Consider the following 20,243-nt stretch of genomic DNA (forward strand, 5'->3'; position numbering starts at 1 on the left):
ATCCCCCCCCCAAAGGATTCCTCCTAGCTTTCGCCCCTGTTCAGGTAGATTGATTTCTGTCATAGAAAAATGCATGTTGTTGTCATTGCTGTCATGAACAATTGGTCATTCCCGCCTGGTATGGAGATGCAGTGAAAATCCATGAGTTTTGTTTTTGGGGGAGGTGGATAGGAATTTCATATTTGTACTTGTGGCTTTCCCAAATATAGCAATAGGTTTTTGACCAATTATTACAAATCCATGAAGAAAGAGGAGGAAGAAGAACAATTTTTCACTTTGTAGAAGAAGCTGGGTGATAGGGAGCCTATTTTAACAAATGGGGAAGCAGTGCAATGAGCACTCACACTTTACATTGTGGGTGCCCTTTGTGGGATTGCACACTGTGCTACAGTTCCCAGGGAACTTAATGGCAAACAGGGGCAGACCTGCCTCTCAGTGTTATCATTGGAACTCCCAGCCTCAGTAATCAAGTTTCTTGCTGGGAGGTGGGGCCAGTCCCATTTATATATAGGGGGTGGAGCTGACAGCAGCCAGGCAGTCAGCTCAGGAGATTCACCCTCCCTTAGTTTAATGTTTTCTTGTTTGCAGGTTAACTTTTTCTTCCTGTTTAGCGGGCGCTGCAATGGCCTTTGACTGGTTGCTGTTGAAGGACCTGGAAAAAATTTCCCTGAATTGGCAGGTTTTGTCTTCCCCATAGCAATTTGTCACAACTTTGACGGTCTATGGCCTTGGGTGGAATCCTTTGGTCTTTTCTTCCCTATATTGGGGAGGGGGCATGAAGTGGTGATTCACCCCCCTGTGATGGCGATTCCAGGGTCCCCTCTTAAAGGGTTTGTAATATGGGTGTCACTCGCTATACACTGAAAAGTTGCCAGTGAACTACCTTGCGTGTGGGGATATGGACTGGGCTGCCTGCATACACATGCATCTCGCAGGACACCCCCATATCCCATCTTTACAAGATGGGTGACACCTGGCTTGAGAGCAGTACATGTGAAAAGGATCTAGGAGTCTTGGTTGACCACAAACTTGACATGAGCCAACAGTGTGACGCGGCAGCTAAAAAAGCCAATGCAATTCTGGGCTGCATCAATAGGAGTATAGCATCTAGATCAAGGGAAGTAATAGTGCCACTGTATTCTGCTCTGGTCAGACCTCACCTGGAGTACTGTGTCCAGTTCTGGGCACCACAATTCAAGAAGGACACTGACAAACTGGAACGTGTCCAGAGGAGGGCAACCAAAATGGTCAAAGGCCTGGAAACGATGCCTTATGAGGAACGGCTAAGGGAGCTGGGCATGTTTAGCCTGGAGAAGAGGAGGTTAAGGGGTGATATGATAGCCATGTTCAAATATATAAAAGGATGTCACATAGAGGAGGGAGAAAGGTTGTTTTCTGCTGCTCCAGAGAAGCGGACACGGAGCAATGGATCCAAACTACAAGAAAGAAGATTCCACCTAAACATTAGGAAGAACTTCCTGACAGTAAGAGCTGTTCGACAGTGGAATTTGCTGCCAAGGAGTGTGGTGGAGTCTCCTACTTTGGAGGTATTTAAGCAGAGGCTTGACATCCATATGTCAGGAGTGCTCTGATGGTGTTTCCTGCTTGGCAGGGGGTTGGACTCAATGGCCCTTGTGGTCTCTTCCAACTCTATGATTCTATGATTCTAATTCCATACCACGTTGTCAAAGTCTTTATTCCTTTCTCATGATCCCTGGGGGCTAGGGCTGTCATGGCTTGGTCACGCAATACTTTCATTTGTTCTGTGTAGCAAGCTGGTCAGCCCATGGAGTCTTCTTTGTTTTATATGGGGGTGGGGGGGGAAACATGCTCCTGCTCTATAAGCAGGAGTGGCATTGAGACAAATCTTCCTGCAGTGCAACCGAAGATTAAGCTTGTTTGATGAACAGTTGGCATTTATATCATCTGATGAACCACAAAGAAAATATTATAGGTTCCAACAGGTGGGAAGCAAAGGTGATGCTGAACGTAGAGGAGCGACATCAAGCCCAAAGGGAAATGGAAGAATGTTCTGTAATGTGAAGGTTATTGCTGTCAAGGTTTCAGAATAACGTTAACAGCTTAGTTATGGTAGGTATCCACAGCAGAGGGGCCATCACAGCATTTAGTCTTCTTTTTTATTTTTATTTATTAAATTAATATACCACCCTTCACCCGAAGATCACAGGGCAATTTACACTGTAAAGAACACAAACTATATAACAACAACAAACCCCAAACATGTTTAAAAAGCCATAGATTGTTTAACATGTTGTTGTTTAGTCGTTTAGTCTTGACCGACTCTTTGTGACCCCATGGACCAGAGCACGGCAGGCATTCCTGTCTTCCACTGCCTCCTGCAGTTTGGTCAGACTCATGTTTGTAGCTTCGAGAACGCTGTCCAACCATCTCGTCCTCTGTCATCCCCTTCTCCTTGTGCCCTCAATCTTTCCCAACATCAGGGTCTTTTCCAGGGAGTCTTCTCTTCTCATGAGGTGGCCAAAGTATTGGAGCCTCAGCTTCACGATCTGTCCTTCCAGTGAGCACTCAGGGCTGATTTCCTTAAGAATGGATAGGCTTGATCTTCTTGCAGTCCATGGGACTCTCAAGAGTCTCCTCCAGCACCATAATTCAAAAGCATCAATTCTTCGGTGATCAGCCTTCTATATGGTCCAGCTCTCACTTCCATACATCACTACTGGGAAAACCATGGCTTTAACTATACGGACCTTTGTTGGTAAGGTGATGTCTATGCTTTTTTAAGATGCTGTCCAGGTTTGCCATCCCCTTTCTCCCAAGGAGCAGGCGTCTTTTAATTTTGTGACTGCTGTCACCATCTGCAGTGATCATGGAGCCCAAGAAAGTAAAATCTCTCACTGCCTCCATTTCTTCCCCTTCTATTTGCCAGGAGGTGATGGGCCCAGTGGCCATGATCTTCGTTTTTTTGATGTTGAGCTTCAGACCATATTGTTTAACATAGATCGGTAGATAGACCTGTTATGAGTACAACTGGGTGGCGCTTTAACATACAGATAATTGTATTAGTGAAACACCTTCCTCCCTTCCTTCTCTTAATCTATACCCTTTTCTCTTTTGTCCCCCACTGAAAAGAAAGGAAGAAAGAGGAGCATAGCTGAATTGCTGCTGAATTAAATTGTTTCCTTTATTTTGTATTTATCTTAATGTCTAAGTTTTAAATATGCTCTTGCTCAACAGTGCATATGAGGAACAATTTGTTTTTATGGTGTCTTCTTTTTCTTTTTTTAACAGAAGGAACTGGGAATCTTTCTTTGTTGCAATAAATAATCATTTGGTTCAGGGAAGGCAAGAAGGACACCGGCTCGCTGTACTGCTTTCCTTTTCTGGTCTGGTGGCTTCCTCTCTTCTCTGTTTTGCTCATGCATATGCAAACCATCTTGATTCAGGCAGAAGTGTTTCAAATGCCTGAAGATGAACCAACCCAAAGAAAGAAGGAAAGGCACTTATGGAATAATCTGATATTTCCTGCCCAGCTAGACTATTATATATCAGGTGACATATCCAGGTTCACTTTTAGAACAGGTGTGCAACAAATGTAGGGATAAGGGAGAAATTCATTTCAGTTCACATTTAAAGGTCAACTTACATAATTCACACTTTACAAAACGTTATGCAAACCACAACACAGTCATTCTTTGGAATCCATGCTCTTCCAGATTTTTGCAATGCAGTTTTTCAGACAGACAATGTATTAAAAAATACATATGCTATTACATAAAAGGTGTAATTTTTTAATGTACAAAAATGTGTTCCATTAGGCAAAAATGAAAATAAAATATGTGTATATGAGGAAAGATTCACACACAAAAAAATCCAATGACTTTTCATGAGGCCTTTAAAACACCAACAACAATCTTGTGTGGAAATCTGGAGAACTGAATTTAGGATCAGGGCAATGAGAAATGTTGAGAAACCAACAACAACAACAACAACAACAACAACAACAACAACAACAACAAATTATTTATATCCCGCCCTCCCCAGCCGAAGCCGGGCTCAGAGCAGCTATCAACAGTAAAATGATACAACATTCTAAAATCATTTCAATATAAAATCACTGACAGATTCACACATCCCAAGTTAGAAGCTACGTGTTTCTACAGTATATCGAGGCAGCTCTGTATTCCCAAGGACCACATTTCCTCAGGGGAAAGCTGGCAGAGTTTACAGACTGCCTGTGGGAAGGGCAAATATCTGCACCAGGAAGAATTGTATCTGATTTTATGTTCACCTGGCTTTTGAACCAGCCCAGCCACATACTTTCTTTTCCAGTTTGTCTCTTTTCAAAGTACAATGTCAATAATAGCTCAGGAGCCATTAGTCGTGACAACTCTCATGTCAGGAAACCAAAGATGAACAGAGATGCACGATGCTTCAGAGGATCAGTAGTTCTGTGGCTGCCAGATAGATCAGGAAGGGGTGGGATCTGTGGAAACAGAGCTGAACAACAAGGGGGAGGTTAGTTACCATCCATAGCCAGAGATATTGTACGAAACCTGTTCATCAGGTGTGCCCACCCTCCCATTATGGAAGTAAACATATGGCATTTTTATGCAACCATCTTGTAAATCAGAGATAGGGAACATTTTTTCCCAAACAGAAGACAACGTTCATCTTTGGGGAACATTGCTGTGGATCACTTGCCAGTTGAGAGGAAGGTCAGAGGCAACAGAGAGCAGAGCAATACATGTAGATTTTATGTTTCTTCACATTCACACATTCCTCTCTACCTTCCACCCAGCATTATCACAGTTTGAGGACACATTCCAGCATGCTTTGGAGCAGGACCAGTAAGAATCCCAAAAGCCCTAGAGAATTGGAGAGCTTCATTTGGACCCCAAGCCTAAGAGTACCCCATATGGTATCCTCCAGAGCTTCTGGACATCAGTCAGCACCAGCAAACATGGTCCATGGCTTGGCATGATGGAGTGAGAATCCACAATATCTTGAAGGAACCACCTTAGCTCCCCTTAGCAATGTTGGAGAATTCAGATGGAGATGGAAATGGGAGAGGAGGAGGAGGAGGAGTTTGAATTTGATATCCCACTTTATCACTACCCTAAGGAGTCTCAAAGCGGCTAACATTCTCCTTTCCCTTCCTCCCCCACAACAAACACTCTGTGAGGTGAGTGGGGCTGAGAGACTTCAGAGAAGTGTGACTAGCCCAAGGTCACCCAGCAGCTGCATGTGGAGGAGCGGGGAATCGAACCCGGTTCACCATATTATGAGTCTACCACTCTTAACCACTACACCACACTAGCTCTCTAAGTTCTTGGTTTTGGTTTATTTGTCCCATGTCTGAAATGTCAATCCAGTGAGTATGATAGTCGTTCACTGTTGTTTCCAGGCAGGTGAAAATATGGTGGCAAAGAGGTTGAAGATGTGTAAACTGGGAGAGAGTGTGGCCTGGGGGAAGTCTCAAGGCCCAGATAGAGAGATGTTGAAAGCCACATTTGGCCTCTGGGCTTGAGACTCTCTGTGCCTGTGGCAATTTTTTTCCTTGTATAGATTATCCTCATCCTCAGTTTCCCTCTTGGATGGTACTGGCTGACATCTACAAGCCAATAAAATATGCTTAGGCCCAAGTCATTGGGATATTGGCCATGCTGTTCAGGTCTACAGGCAATGATGATCTCCTCATCAAACACGGGTGTGGGTGTTTGGTGGTCAGTGCAGAGAAGTGTGATCTTGTTCCTCTACAGCAGTCTTGGTCAAACTTGGCCCTCCCGCTGTTTTGGGACTACAACTCCCATCATCCTTGACCACTGGTCCTGTTAACTAGGGATGATGGGAGTTGTAGTCCCAAAACAGCAGGAGGACCAAGTTTGGCCATACCTGCTCTTCAGGGAGAAGACCACTCAAAATGGCCATATATATTTCATTCTATCAGCATTTAGCATTCCTATCAAGGAACAGTTAATCGCGTCCCCTGCAATAAATAGTATTATTCATGTCACTATGACATGGATGTAAAGTCTGTCATTATGGGATCATTACAAGCCATTACTTTATCTTGAGCCTACAAGCTAAAAGACCCGATAATTGTTATTGCTAATAAAAGTAACTGCCACAGCTCTGGATTTTCAAATATAATTACATAGAGAGGATATTCTGCTGCCATTTACTTACCCAGCCCTTCTAATAAGCATATAACTGAATTAGAAACAGGGGAGGTGTGGGTAACAGAGATTAAATCCAAAAGCTTGCCCCCACTGTTTGTAAGTCAGAGGGCTGGTGCATGCCTTCCTTCCTGTCTCTCTTCCAACAAAAATCAAAGTCTGGAAGTAGGCAGAAACCAGGGAAATGGGAAGGACGTGTTTCAGATATGGATGCAAATGGACAGCTTCCCCAGACATGTGCTTTGACATCCAAGGCAATTACAGCTCCACTCACCACTTAGGAACTCTAGTTTCCCCTTTCTCATGCCAGCTTGATACCAGCTTGTCATAGCAGGTCAGCAGGAAAGGGTGGGTGGTGGGACAAGGGAGAGAATGAGTGGGGGGGGATATTAATGGTGATATGAGCTTATTGAAGAATTGATGCTTTTGAATTATGGTGCTGGAGGAGACTCTTGAGAGTCCCATGGACTGCTTGAAGATCAAACCTATCCATTCTGAAGGAAATCAGCCCTGAGTGCTCACTGGAAGGACAGATCCTGAAGCTGAGGTCACCTCATGAGAAGAGAAGACTCCCTGGAAAAGACCCTGATGTTGGGAAAGATCGAAGACACAAGGAGAAGAGGATGACAGAGGATGAGATGGTTGGACAGTGTTCTCAAAGCTACCAGCATAAGTTTGACCAAACTGCGGGAGGCAGTGGAAGACAGGAGTGCCTGGCGTGCTCTGGTCCATGGGGTCACGAAGAGTCGAACACAACTAAACAACAACAACAACAAATGAGCTTATCAGTGGCTCCAGGTATGACGGCTTTGCTCTTCCTCCATTGTTGGAGGTAATAATGCTTCTGAATGCTAGCTGGAGGGGAGAAGGGTATTGCTAATAATAATAATAATAATAATAATAATAATAATAATAATAATAATAATAATAATAATTTGTTATTTATACCCTGCCCAGCTGGCTGGGTTTTCCCAGCCACTCTGGGCAGCTCCCAACAGAATATTAAAAACATAATAAAACATCAAACACTAAAAATTTCCCTAAACAGGGCTGCCTTCAGATGTCTTCTAAAAGTGAGATAATTGTTTATTTCTTTGACATCTGATGGGAGGACGTTCCACAGGGAGGGCACCACTACCTGGTTCCCTGTAACATTGCTTCTTACAGTGAGGGAAGTGCCAGAAGGCCCTCAGAGCTGGACCTCAGTGTCCTGGCTGAATGATGGGGGTGGAGATGCTCCTTCAGGTATACTCCTTCAGGTCCTACTTGAGGATTTGCTGCAGGGATCTGGGTGGCCACCGTGAGAACAAGATGCTGAACTAAATAGACTATTGACCTGATTCAGCAGGGTAGCCTCTCTCCTACTGCACCAGGGAATGTATAGAAGAGATGCTGGTGACATTTGCCCAACCCTGCCTAGGAAATTAACTTCCCAGCCGTGCAAACTCATTTTCAGCTGAGCCAGGTGTGACGTTAACATATGAGAGTGCTGGAGGTGAAATAGTTAAACAGGTTACCCAATCAGAACCCAGGGGGTGGAGTCAGAGGGACTATAAAACCAGCTCTGGGAGGGGCGAAGGGAGGAGTTCGTTGGGAGTTGGTTGGCTGGTTGGAGTGGAAGTGAATTGGGGTAGAGTCTGTGGGTAGGTTGAGTTAGTGTAGCGAAATAAGCTGAGTCAGGAACAGTTAGGAGCTAGGAAGCCAAGGAAATATCTGAGAGGTGGGTTAGTGAGTGAGAGCAGGTAGAGGAAGTTATAGGTCTGGATAGACACCCCATGATTGTAATTGACCGATACAGTTTATGAAACCACACGCTTGTTAAACTGCAATAAATAAACATAAGTTTATGTTCTAATTTAACCCTGACTGGACTCAGTATTGTACCAGGTAGGGCCTGGGTGGTGGCAGCGAGAAATAAAGTGGTGGCACAGGGATCAATAGACGGTGAAATGTCCGGGGACCCTGTGTGATTGCCACACCAGGTTTTTACTTTCCCCACACCTGATGTCATATATAGCACCAGGTTTAGGGCAAGTGAGTGTAGCTTGGCATCCCCACAGGCCTGTTTTAAGAGCTCCTAATATACTTGCTGGTAGAACTTCATAGCTCCATTCAGGATGTATTTCAAGTCCCACCATCAAGCATTTTTTTTCTGGCTTGAGTCAATACCTGGGCTGGACAGAAACAGGTTCTTGGCTTCCCTTCCATCATGTCTATCAGCTCACCCCACACCCCAAAGCCTTGCCAGACACCTTCTCTACCAGGCATTTATGTGGGGCAGGAAATTTCTCTGTGCTTTGTTTTTCCATGGGAAATTTTCCACTTCATTACTAACAATGAATGGATGCCAGCAGAAGGCAAGCTTGGCAGTTTCAGAGTTTCCAGCTTTGTTTGCTAAATGCAAGTGCAACAAAGTTGCGAAATTGGATCACTGTCTAACTAAAGCATCAGAATTTCTTTTTCTAATGCAAACTGAGACATTTCCATTGCAAATTACGCTGTACAAATTACCATAATTTGTATATGCGGAAAACTCATCACTGTGTGCAAGCAAAGACAATAACAGTGAGCAGGGAGAATAGCTCACCTTTCCTTAAGGTTAAGTGCTCTGGCATTAGTGAACTCAGCCTCCCCATTTTAGGTGGAATTCACTGATGTCAGAGGTTCTAAGTCAAGAAGGTCTTTTTAAATATATATCTTCCTCTTCCTGTTCCTACATGTGTCCCCAGAGTATTATTACTTTTCCCCTATAATTTCTTCTCCCTTTCTCCTTTAACTGTCAACTCATACCTTATCCCCTCTTACCTAAATTGCCAGCATTCATCTCACTGTTGGGTCCTAGCCCACTACTCGAGGAACAGAGGTCCACATTGACCCACAGTGGCTCTCCAGGATTTCACACCAGGCTCTCTCCTAGCCCAACCTGGAACAGAATCATTGAAATGTAGAGTTGTAGAGTTGGAAGCAAACATGGGGGTCATCTAGTCCAGCCCTCTGCAATGCAGGAATATTTTGACCAATATGGGGGCTCGAACTTACAACCTTGAGATCAAGAGTCTCCTATTCTACCATCTAAGCAATCCCAGTTTGTCAACCGATCAACCTTCTGCATGAGAAAAAGTTGAATCCAATAATGCGAAATTGTGCATTGCTGTTGAAGATGTAACACACGAGACAAGCGTGAATTTCCTATAACATCCAGAGGAGGAAACAAGATGCAATTACATTGAAAGTCATGTGGTCTGTTGCTATGGAGAGATGTTTTCACTCTATATGGCTTTATTGATGTCTTAATTCCATTGTTCTTGCCACTTTTGCCGTGTGTCAACATTGTTGTTGCCAAAACAAACATTGCTTGCTTCAGGGGGAAGTTCTGCATTGGCAATGAGAATCTCAAATCACAGAGATGAAATGATGGTTTGAACTCTTTGTTTTTCCTTTTTTGAGAAAATGGACCTTCTTAGGCATAAGGGGAAATGTTTCTTTTCTAAGAATTGAATCTGGCTTTGAACTGGTAACTCTTAAACTACCTAGGTAAGTTAGGGCTGTAGAATGGCCATACAGTTGAATCTCTTTAAAAATATGGAGATGGTGATGTACCCATCCACCATCTCCATGATGATTTTAGTAACTGAACACTAGCGGTCAATGCTATGCACAAGAAGCTGGCACGAAGCAGTGTAAATCAAGCTGGCATAAAATTACACCAGATCGAAACCCCATTCGGAAGCAGGACTGCTGCTGCTGCTGCCTAATCCTGGCAGAGGGAAAACAAGCCTTCAAAATAGAGTTCTACACTGAGTTTCCAGGTCACACAACAATGCTGACTGAGTTAGGGTCCAGCCTAAATCTCTCTCTCTGGTTCTGCCCAGGGCCAGATTTAGCTTTGATGAGGTCCTAAGCTACTGAAGGCAATGGGGCCCTTTATATGTCCAGCTGTCCTTTGTCAACAACAAATTGTCACTGTTTTTTGTGTTGAATATATGCTATATGGTAATTTATGGGCCTAATAGGTATCTAAAGCCATTTGCACACCTTGCCGTGCAACCAGTCCATGCACAATGTAGGCACCCTATATACGGAAATGAGCAAAACAGTGATATTTTAGGGAGCAGGCTAGCAGGCGGGCACATTACTTACATCATAGGAGCCTACACAACACAAAACACTGTTGCTGTATGTAGGTTTTATTTTATTTGTTTTTTATCTTATATTTTGGAAATGTACACCCAAATGTTTTTTTCCTTTAATCTTTTTTTGGGGGCCCCGCCAAGAGTGTGGGCCTCTAAGCTATAACTTCTTTAGCTTATACTTAAATCCGGCACTGGTTCTGCCACGCTACACTCCAGGAACGCCCCCTTCTTCTTCTTTTTTGACAACTGTCACTGCAGAACCTCCACTGCAGAACACTCCACTGCCAGTGTGGTGTAGTGGTTAAGAGCGGAAGACTCGTAATCTGGTGAACTGGGTTCGCTTCCCCGCTCCTCCACATGCAGCTGCTGGGTGACCTTGGATTAGCTACACTTCTCTGAAGTCTCTCAGCCTCACTCACCTCACAGAGTGTTTGTTGTGGGGGAGGAAGAGAAAGGAGAATGTTAGCCACTTTGAGACTCCTTAGGGTAGTGATAAAGCGGGATATCAAATCCAAACTCTTCTTCTTCCACCACCATTATAGTCATACCTTCTCCGGGTATTCTAAATTAATACTCTGCGTTCTCTTAAATGTGTTTGTGGGAAGGGGAAGTTCTTGCTTTGTTTTTGTTCTGTTTATTTATGCTTACTTATCATGTAATTTTATCTCGTGAACAACCCTGAGATCTCCGGATGAAGGGCTGTACAGTGGTACAGTGTGTCCTTTTTAATTAATCCTGCTTGCCTAGATGGGAGGATGGATACATGTGCGGAGAAACTATGCTGCTGCAGAAACGTAAATTCTGCATTCATTGTTCTACCCATTTTTGCCTTTGGCCCCTCCCACTACTGGTTCATGGACCCTGGGAATTCACCCTGTAGTAAACCTGGTCCTCAGGCAGTTCCCCAACCCTATCCTAACTGATTGCCTTTATAAGCCTTCCCATCATTAGGGATCTTGATCCCAGAGGGATCCCAATTTCGGAGAGGCTTACAGGAATACTCAACTGAAATCACTTACAGCTGCCTTGTAGATCTTCCTGCTGAATTTTAGAAGGTCAGGGATGAAGGAGCCAATTCATGAGACATTTATAATACCTGAAGGGGTCTTCACTGTTTTGTATATCCAGACTGAGCTTTCTGCCAGTGGTGGACACCTCGTTGTCCTCCAGTTGTGGTTGGACTCCAAATCTCTCCATTCAGCTCTGGTCAAGAAGGTTGGCAGTTGTAATCCATCAACACCTGGAGGGTTTTGCATTAGACACCCCTTGTGAAAACAAAGGCATCTATTCCTCCTTCGTCACTTGACCTCCTTTCCCAGGGGTAAGAGAAGAGGAGTCGGATGCTTTTGAGGGTTTGTTGAAACGAAATCCCTATTGCTGTGAACATAGCCAGGCAGAGTACATGCTGATCACATTCCACAAAGCAGCCATGCTCCAGCTCCATGGGAATCCAGAATACACAACTCACAACTCTATAGAACTTCGCGGAGACACACCATGCCTCCCAGAACAAAAAGCCAGCCTACCGCTTCATAAGGCAGAAGCCATGCAGCGTCACAATGACTCCTGGATCAATTTTTAATAGGACAACCATGCTCTCACTGCATGGCATCTCTCAGTGTGTTGTTTAGTCATCTGCGAAAATCCACATAAAGGATTTGATCATGCAGTTCAGTTTCCCATGCCTTAGTCAGTAGATTGCATACCTATACCCTGGTATAGCTTAGACCCAGGCCCTCCAAGTGTCTCTATTTTCCAGTGATAGTCCCAGATTTACAGAAGCTGTCCTGGTTTCTGATTTGATGCCGAAATGTCCTGTTTTTCCTTAGGATGTCCCTATTTTCATCAGAAAAATGTCAGCGGGTACGGAGTTACGTGACCCCTGAGCCAAGGAGATAAGTACAATGTTTAGAAGACATCTGAAGGCAGCCCCTGTTTTATTATGTGTTTTATATATGCTGGAAGCCACCCAGAGTTTTTGTTGTTGCTATATAGGATGTCCCTATTTTCATCAGAGAAATGTTGGAGGGCATGTACACCCTTGTATAAATTAATTGAAACAAACAATGAATTTAGTACAGTGGTACCTCGCAAGACGAATGCCTCGCAATAAAAAAAACTCGCTAGACGAAAGGGTTTTTTGTTTCTTGAGCTGCTTCGCAAGACGATTTTCCCTATGGGCTTGCTTCGCAAGACAGAAACGTCTTGCAAGTTTGTTTCCTTTTTCTTAACAACGTTAATACAGTTGCGACTTGACTTCGAGGAGCAACTCATAGAACACGGTGTGGTAGGCTTTTTTGAGGTTTTTAAAGACTTTGGTGATTTTTGAAGCTTTTCCAAAACTTTCCCGACACTGCTTCGCAAGACGAAAAAAATCGCAAGACGACAAAACTCGCGGAACGAATTAATTTCGTCTTGCGAGGCACCACTGTAGTTTCTTGTACAAAACTCACATATACATGTACAAAACTCACATATATGTACATTAGTAACAGATATGACCTCCACTATTTTTAAGCAGCATTTGAACATGGTTTGGCATGGAGTCTACTGGTTTCGAACAGTCACTGTTGATTTTTGGATCCCTGTACCACACTTGAATCAGTGCCTGAATAAGCTTCTCCATAGTTATACAGTCTACAGGATTGAGGAGACTCTTGCATATAGCCCACAAATTCTCAGTGGGATTTATGTCCGGGGAATTCCCTGGCCAATCAAGTACCTGTATTTGCTGCTCTGTCATGAATTTTATCACCACTTTCGATGTGTGACAGGGGGCTATGTCCTGCTGCAATATCCCAGTACCGTCAGGATACCTCTTTTCCAGCTCTGGAATAACTCTCTTTCGTAGAACCTCAATATATTGCGGCGAGCGCATCGTTCCTTCTATTGGCTGCAGGCTTCCGAAACCATAATGATCAACTGACTTTTCGTGTTTGTTTTGAGTACAGGAATACGAGTAAGATAGAAAACATGCTTTGTTTCAATTAATTTGCACAAGGGTGTCGATCCTGCACCTCTAACGCAGCTAACAAGATGTATGGAAATGGGGAACATAGGGAAGCTGCCTTATAGCATTGTGCCAGCTGCAACCATTCGGGTGGGCTGCCCTTGTACCTGGTCCGGAAGCTGCAGTTTGTGCAGGTGGCCACACTGATCACAGGATCAGGTTACCGGCAACGTGTTACTCCTTTGCTGAGAGAGCTTCAGAGGCTGCCAACTTGCTACTGGGCCAGATTCGGGGTATTGTGTTAATTCACAAAACCCTAAACAACTTGAGCCCAAACTACCTTGATTCCTTATGCCCCACTTCAATTATTGAGATCTTATGAGGTGGCAATTCTGGTAGCCCTACCCACACCCCTAAGGTTTGGCAGACATTTACTTTAGACTGAGCTGTTAGTATGCCCTGCGGAACTCCTTGCCACTAGAGGTTTGGCAGGAGTTATCCCTACTTTCTTTCCACCATCTTCTTTAAGAAGTGTATTGTTCAGGCAGGCCTTTCAAATGTCATTTTTTGTTATAATTAAGCATTTTTTAAAAAATTCATATGCCATTGATATTTTTATTATTGCGTGTAGTGTTGTGCTTTCATGTTGTATTCTGCCTTGCTATATTTTCTTTGAAAGTGTGGTTTATAAATATTTGAATAAAAATAAAATAGAATGTAGTAACAAACTATGTGCAACCCCGAAAGTTCATCTGCTTTGGCCTTTTCATGTTTGCCTAACCATTTATCTTCAGTCTAGGCAAACTCATTACATCTAAAGAAAGACTCACACAAAAACACATAGAAAACACATACTGAATACATATTTTCCCTTCCTTGCCCAGCACAGCAGGCTGCCTGTGATGTTATTGTGATGCGGTTGCTAACCGAATGACAGTTGCTACATTTCCAATGTTTTAGGGAAACTTGCTCATTAGTTATACTCGGTTCAATTTCTATCTTTGAGAACTTCATCTGGGTGCATTTAATATTCAACCTTTCGATTTTCTTTTTTCAGTTCATTAATTTGAACAGTAATCTCATCATTTTCAGCACAGAGCCACTATTGTGCACTGTCTCAGTAAAACAGTCTCCAATAAAGTCATTTCCCTCACTTCAGCTATTTCCCTTATGAAGCACACATTACCTTAACCTTCAATGCACTAAAGATGGACCTGCTGTGAGCAAGGCCAGAACCTGCAGTATGCTATTAAGTTTTTCCCAGGATATTTCGATTTTTTGACAAGAAGTTGAGGCTCAACCTTGCCCTAGCTGAACATCAAGTGGAATCCAAGATAGAACACCAAAACTGTGGGGCAGAAAGACTTCCATACAGACCCTGGACCTCCCATGCTGAGCGTCTTTATGCATACTTCGGATGGACAGAAGAATCCACTCCAGAATTCATGCAGAAGAGAACGTGAGCCTGATGCCTTCAGCATCGCAAAGCTTTGTCCATTGCATTCAATGTGGACAATGTGTGGCAGGATCTAGCCCAAGTTTGGCCACTCCCTGATTCCAACAGGAGAAGTTTCAGCATGTAACACTGAAAGAAATGGAATGGGGGGGATATCCATTAGCTGGATTTTATCCTCGCTTCACACAGTGAAGCTTGGGGTGAAGCTCATAGAATTATAGGATTGGAAGGGACCCTGAGGATCATCTAGTCCAACCTTTGCTGAAGAATACTTCCGCCTTCCACAGAATATCCTGAACCTCCTACTCTTATGTTTCTGGGGTTGTCCTCTGTCTTGGACTTTTTCCACTTGTCTAGTTCTGGGACTGACGGGGTCAACTACATCCTCTTCCACTGAGGAATCTCTCTCCCTCCCCTGTGCCATGAGTGATTGTGATTCCTCAGAAAGTTGGCTCCCATCCAGTCCACCTTTCCTGTGTTGATAAGTCACATTCCTTACAGCTACAAAGGGAGGCACTGGCAGCCCATTGGTTCCAGCTGTCTGAAAAATCTGCAAGTCTCCCTCTTCTCCTTCTGCCTGACTGCCTTCTAGCTCAGGCTGCCCTTCTCGGTTTTGGACTGTCGTGTCCATGACAACCATGCTCTAACCAACTGAGTTAAGTCGGTGCTTCCATCCTGTCACAATTCTCGGTTTGCATTCAATCACATACTGGCACATTCACGTTGCACAACGAAAGATGATTTGCACAAACAGGACCATAAGGACTGCTTGCATCTCTTATGTTCCCCGTTGGTCATTGAGATCCACCAATGGGGCACTTCTTCTGGCTCCCTACACCCTTGGGGTTCAGTCGACCTTCAATAGGGACAGTGTGGCAGGCCCTGCCCTATGGAAATCCATGCCAGTAGAGGTTGGGCTGCGATCACCTATGCTTTCTTTTAAAAGAGTGTCATTCAGACAGCTAACAAAAGGAACTTAAAAAACAAACATCAGGAAAGGAGAGGTGGGAAGTTAGGAAGAAACCTTGTGTATTATTATTATTATTATTATTATTATTATTATTATTATTATTTGTATATGACAATAAATATTTTTGGAATATTTTTGGAGATTTAATAAAAAATGTATATGTATATAGTGTCATTCAGGCCTTTGCAATGTGGATTTCTTTTTACCGATAATATTTACTGCTGCTTTTATTGATGCTTTCATTGATCTTATTGTATGATGTACATTACCTTCCTGTATTTTATTTCCGTGAAACTATGGTTTATAAGAATTTTAATAAATAAATCAACAAAATAAGCAAACCTACTTTCCTCCCCTGCAAAAAAACCCCAGACCTCTTGCAATAATGAAAGCGATGGGAAAATGCACCGAGAAGTTTAGGGTAACATTTGTGTGATGCCATCCGATCTGATCTCCTTGCAAAGAATCAATGCTCACAATTTAAATGACATTGTCTAACTTTCTGCAAACAAATTAGGGTGAATGCTCAATAAGCAAGTTGTCTGGAAGGCTCTTTATATTATACAATTTGCGCAACCCACATGCAATGATGCTGAACCCCAAGCAGGCCAGAAACAGACAGACCCTCCCATCCCTATGATCAAGTTACTCTTCTGAAGAATGGGTGCTGTAATAGGTGTGAGTTACTCGTGCGTAAGCTGGTGCCTTTCTCGGTTCATTTTGCCTTGTTAAACCTTTCTGACTGCACAGCCCCTTCTCATCGTGGCTGCCTCAGTCACTGGCAGAATCCGTCAGTGGGCGTTTCTTGAACCTCTTCCAACATAAAAGTTGTTTGACACCCAGTCTCCTCCTCCTCTCACTGCGCGGGAGTCTTCTGCGCAGGGAAGGCGTGGGTAGCGGAGGACCTGGGCTCTCCTCACTGATGTCCAGTGAAGAGTCCTGGAGCCCTCTCTCCAATTCCCCCGTCTGCCCCCCTTTATCCCTGGTGTTGCGCTGATTGGCTTCCCCCTCTACTGAGCTGTTTCTCCCCCTGCTGCTGGGTCCTTCGCCAGCATCATCTGGGAGCCTCCCCTTCGCCTCTCCCTCCGATGTCAGTTCCCTGACAGGTGCAGCTGGTACATTAGCTTGAATTGGCAAAGAGGTGCTATGCTCTTCTCTTTGCCATCTGGGGCTCTAGGTAGGATCAGAAGGACTTCCCACACTTGCTCCTTCTGTGGAAGAGTTTAATCCCATGCAAAACAGGGGGACTCTCCATTGATCAAGCCCAGTTATAACATTATCTCGCCTGCACAGAGCAAGGAATATTTCCAGCCGATCTATATTTGCAATAGTTTTGATTTGCCAACGCAGAAGATAGTAATTCTGAACTTGGCAAATGAATTCAATTTCATCGCACAGGACTATTAAGATCGTGAAAGAGAAAACAGCCCGTTGTCGCCAAAGTTCGTGCCCTCTGTTACTTTAATAGATTTCGCTCAGGGAACAAATATTGACAGATAATTTTCGGTTGTTTAGAAAATAAAATGCACAGGAGAAGCGAGCATTTTATAAAATATCTGCTCAACAATACATCTGAAGGGTGCATTTTAGCCTATTAAGGAGGGACAGATGTATTTTCCTTTGTAAACACTGAGAAGGGAAAGAAAGCCATTAGCGACCCATTACTTATTTGTTCAAGATATTAAAACTGATCCTTAAATATGATATTTCTGCAGATGCATTTAAATAGCCAGCTGATCTGGAAGCTAACCACTTACACAGTCAACGATGAAAATCTTCCTCCATGGATATAAAGACTCACAAAATATTGAACGCATGGTTACAACTGCTTTGGACCACTAACGCAGCAGAATTAAGAATGTATAACTGCCTCAGATGATAGCTAGGTCAGGGGTAGGCAAACTAAGGCCCAGGGGCTGGATGCGGCCCAATCGCCTTCTAAATCCAGCCTGCAGACAGTCTGGGAATCAGTGTGTTTTTACATGAGTAGAATGTGTCCTTTTATTTAAAATGCATCTCTGGGTTATTTGTGGGGCATAGGAATACATTCCTTGTTTTTCTTTTCAAAATATAGTCTGGCCCCCCACAAGGTCTGAGGGACAGTGGACCAGTCCCTTGCTGAAAAAGTTTGCTGACCCCTGAGCTAGGTCTTAACCTGGCCCTTAAACTGAGCTAAAGTTGGTGCCAAACAGACCTCAGAAGGGAGAGAGGCAGCTTCTAAATACGGGTGTTATGTGTCTCCAGCAACAGTCACATTCTGGGTTAGCTGCAGCTTCATGGTCACCTTCAAGGGCAGCACCACGCAAAGTGCATTACAACAATCTAGTCAGGAAGTTTCCAGAGGATGAGCTACTCTGGCAAGCTATCTTGAAGGAATGGGTTTCCCAAACCCAAAACTGACTGTGCAGGCAGTTTGAAACTGCACCAAAATCCCTATTTTTCCTTAGCTAAAATCCATTAACTTGAGCTCTGTCATTGTATAAACAAAAACCCGGCTGTGCTTAAAGCTCTCTCCTTTATCAGTTTGTGACGGCAAGTATGGCCTTCACTGTACCAGTAGAACAGAGAAGATGTGTCTGTGCCTTATCTGACGTCCTGACCACAAAGAACACAGACCCAGTCTGGGAACAGCGCCAGAGTGCGTTCTCGGAGATGATGGCCTCTTCCTCCAATATGAGAGTAGGAAGAGGAAGATCCTTTTACGGTCAGAAGTACAGGAAGGAAGATCCTTTTATGGTTAAGAATACCAGAGCAGGAACATATGTGATGTCAACCTGTGTACATAGGCTGACGTGGTTGGATTCCTAGGGAAGGAGGGAGAGGGTGCCTGGAGGATATATATACTGCATGAAATTTCTTATTTCTTTGGACTTGCTGTGGACTCACCACACAAGTGCCTTCTGCTATCCGGAGAGCAGAATAAACTCTTTCTTGGAATCAACCTTGGTGTCATTTGACTTCCTTCTTCCTGTCCCGGAGCAACGCAGACCCAATCGGTGAACTCCAATAAGGCTACAATCTCAGTCCAGGAATGGTCATAGCTGGTCAATCAACCACTCTTGGCCACAGGGATTCTGAGCCACTGAAGCCACTTTAGCCAAGATGTAACTAGGAATACCTCAAAATAGACACAAGGTATAAATTACCGGTATATTCAGTTTTCATTCAAATGCACACTTTCTGAAACAACATGTTAAACAAAACACAGCAATCCTTCAAAATCCTTCAACTGGCAGATTCGCAAATCCTTACTTCCCATTATTATTATTATTATTATTATTATTATTATTATTATTATCCCGTCCATCTGGCTATGTTTCCCCAGCCACTCTGAGCAGCTTCCAACAAAAGATTAAAAATATATTAAAACATCCATCATTAAAAACTTCCCTAAATAGGGCTGTCTTCAGATGTCTTCTAAACGTGAGGTAGTTGTTTATTTCTTTGACATCTAATGAGAGGGCATTCCACAGGGAGGGCACCACTACCTGGTTCCCTGTAACTTCACTTCTCACAGTGAGGGAACCACCAGAAGTCCCTCGGAACCAGACCTCAGTGTCCGGGCTGAACAATGGGGGTGTAGATGCTCCTTCAGGTATACTGGGCTTGTAACTTGTAACATCATCTAAAGTAAGTTGCTTGCCTAAGTCCAACAGCCTGGAACTATCAACCCACAAGACCCTCATCTTGGTGGGATTCAGACTCAGTTTAGGGATTCATTCTCAGGCATTGTACAGCCTCAGCTGAGTCATATTTGAGCCCCAAACCTGAAGTACCCCATTCCTATTCTTGGATATATTTTCACAGAACTCTGGAGGGCTGAAATTCTTCCAGCTAGTTAGAAAGGGGGTCACTGAAGCACAGTTGTTGACCTGGCACCATCATTCTCTGACCATGTCTACAGGAAACAGCATCACCTGGCTAATCGGTCAAGAAGGAGATTGTGGGGAGCTGCACACAGTCTGCAAACTGTTGGCTGCCCATCCCGGCATAATGGGATGGGCTACTTGCTTGACTGCGGCGGACAATTTTCCATCTGCACAAATGGAGAAATATTGACACAAGTTAAACAGCCAACCTTGCAGAAACACACATTAAGGAGGTTAGATGGATGGGAGGGACCATAAAAGAAGACAGTCTAAATTTAAGTCTAACTAATTGAAGCATCTTTAATTCAACAGCACAACTATTTCATCAGAGCAGCAGGAATATTCCACTGTTGCAGTGTTTGAGCTCTCATGCCAAACACTGATTAGGTGAGTTCTTACCTCTAAATTATTATGCGGGGAATATGAAGAATTTAAGTTCACCTGCTTGGTTTTTCTTGCTGTTATTGTATAGATGTGTTGTTGTTGTTTTCTAATGGTGTGTTACACACAGTTAGAGAATGATAGATCAGGGTGGGGCAGGGGAAACAGGCTGTTGCAACAATTAGGGTTCTGACCCAGGAATCAATTCTCCCAGGAACGGAACAGATAAAGGGCTGAGGGTGTGTGTATGATGGGAAGGGGTAGGGTAAGGAGCAGAAAAGATCAAATGAAAAAGAGTTACTATTGAGTTGATATTAACAGAGATA

Source organism: Podarcis liolepis (assembly GCF_965112155.1).
Source record: "Podarcis liolepis genome assembly, chromosome: 8".
NCBI classification, from domain to species: Eukaryota; Metazoa; Chordata; class Lepidosauria; order Squamata; family Lacertidae; genus Podarcis; species Podarcis liolepis.